The sequence below is a fragment of the Odocoileus virginianus genome, chromosome 20 (assembly GCF_023699985.2).
Source record: "Odocoileus virginianus isolate 20LAN1187 ecotype Illinois chromosome 20, Ovbor_1.2, whole genome shotgun sequence".
Taxonomy (NCBI): domain Eukaryota; kingdom Metazoa; phylum Chordata; class Mammalia; order Artiodactyla; family Cervidae; genus Odocoileus; species Odocoileus virginianus.
Genome location: NC_069693.1, coordinates 47,879,832 through 47,881,869, shown reverse-complemented (window position 1 = coordinate 47,881,869; position 2,038 = coordinate 47,879,832). Strand labels below are relative to the sequence as shown.

General features: G+C 45.3%; 1 non-coding gene across 1 annotated transcript; it reads right to left on the bottom strand.

Moving 5' to 3' along the window:
• Positions 1-715: 715 nt before the first annotated feature.
• On the bottom strand, positions 716-822 carry LOC139030136 (U6 spliceosomal RNA). The gene has a single exon (XR_011482442.1). It is a non-coding gene; the product is annotated as a U6 spliceosomal RNA (small nuclear RNA).
• Positions 823-2,038: the final 1,216 nt, after the last annotated feature.

The following is a 2,038-nucleotide window of genomic DNA, read 5'->3' as shown; positions in this document are numbered from 1 at the left end:
GATGCATTCCAATATACACTAGGTGAAGACAAATACTGTTTGATTCCACTTAATGCGAAATACCTAGAGCAGACAAATTCACAGGGTTAAGAAAGTACGTTATAGATGCCAGGGGCTGGGGCTTGGGGGGGGGCGGAGTTAGTATTTAATGGGTTAGTATTTTAGTTTAGGAAGGTGAAAAATCCAGGAGATGGAAGATGGTGAGGGTTGCCCAATAAAGTGAATGTACTTGCTGCCACAGACTTGTACAGTTAAATATGGCTAAAATAGTATGTTTTTTATTATGTGAGTTTTACCACAATAAAAAACATTAAAAAAAATAAAAACAAACTTGCATTTATTTCTTTTGAAAACTAAGTATTATAACATGTTTGTTATAAAACAAAATATTTATTATAGAAATTATATGAAAAGTGTAAATGCTTAAGGAGTAATTTATTAACTACAACCCTGCCATCCTGGGATTCACTGCTTTGTATATTTTGCTGTATTTTATGTCTCTGTCCTTCTCTCCATAGAATACAGCTTGAATTATTATATAATTTTAGGTCCTGTTGTTCTCATTACTATTTTATCATCGAATATTTTCATTTCTTTCAACATTCTTTGGGAATTCACGTATTTTATTTATTTATTTTTCATTTATTTTTATTAGTTGGAGGCTAATTACTTTACAATATTGTAGTGGTTTTTGCCATACATTGACATGAATCAGAAAAATATGGAACGCTCCACAAATTTGCGAGTCATCCTTGCCCAGGGGCCATGCTAATCTTCTCTGTATCGTTCCAATTTTAGTATATGTGCTGCCGAAGCGAGCACTGGAACTCACGTATTTTAAAATCGGAAAATCAAACCCTGTTGTGAAGAAGGCAAGTCCAGAGGGGACGATGATTCTGCCAGTGGATGGAAAAGCCAGGACAGACACGCGGTGAGGACGTGGGGTTAACGTCGGCCTTGGAGCCCACTGTGTGTTTACTGACCCCAGCCCCACCTCATGGGCACAGAGGCTGCTCCTGAGTACTCATCTTTATAAACACTGGTGTGGACAGAGGTGCTCAGATGTAAGTCCCCGTGAACCTCCTAATTCACCTCCTGCAATAATCTCCCAGTAGAGGAGTCCTGGACCAAAGCATGTGGATGCGTCAAGCTGCCCCTGTGAACTAACTAACGGACGCCCCGTAGGAAGAAGGCTGCACGTTCATTCACCCACGTCTCCCGGTGGTGTCTGCGAACGCCGGCGCACGGCCTTGGACAGCACTGAGCAGAGAGACCTTTAACTATCTTTCTTTGTTGTTGCCCAGGGTTTCACTAGTTTGGTTCTGAAATACCCTCCTGAGCCTGGTCTCCCGGGGGAGGGAGCTCGATTAGCCACAGGTCCCTCCGAGGGAGAGCATCTGGGGAGTTCATGTTCTGGGGAGTTCAGGCTGCAACACCCCCACCCCCAACACGGTTTGGTTTTCATCTTGGCTGCCTGGAGGGATTTGCTCCATGGGGGTGGGGGTGGGGGTGGGGTGGAAGGGCAAGCAGGCTTGCAAACTCTCATCTGGGGTTGAAAGGAGCTTTTGATAAGAAGCCTGTCCCTTTTAAAAAGCAAATGGTCCCCAGAGGGCTTCTGGAGTCTATCCTTAGGGGGTGGACGTGTGAAGCTGCTGGTGACCTGCCCGCTGCCCCCTCCCCACCCTTCCCAGCCCCCAAGGCTGACCAACCTGCCCATCACTCAGTATTCTTTGGCCTGATGGGGCTTGGGGCATCAGAGGAGGACTCAGCCTTGCCTGAAACATGAAACTCAGAAAAACACGAGAGTCTGGTGGGTGCTGCTGAGGCCCTGCTCCACAACAGAGAAAGCCTGCAGCTGCACCGCCCTGGCTGTCTGCTTCTCTCCCTGCCCAGGCTTATTTTTGATTGTTTTTAATACTGAGGTGGAATTAACATACCATCAAACGAACCCCTTAAAGCGTACACATCCATGGCATTCAGTACATTTGTGATGTTACAAACTCACAGCCTCTATCTAATTCTAGAACACCTTTATCAC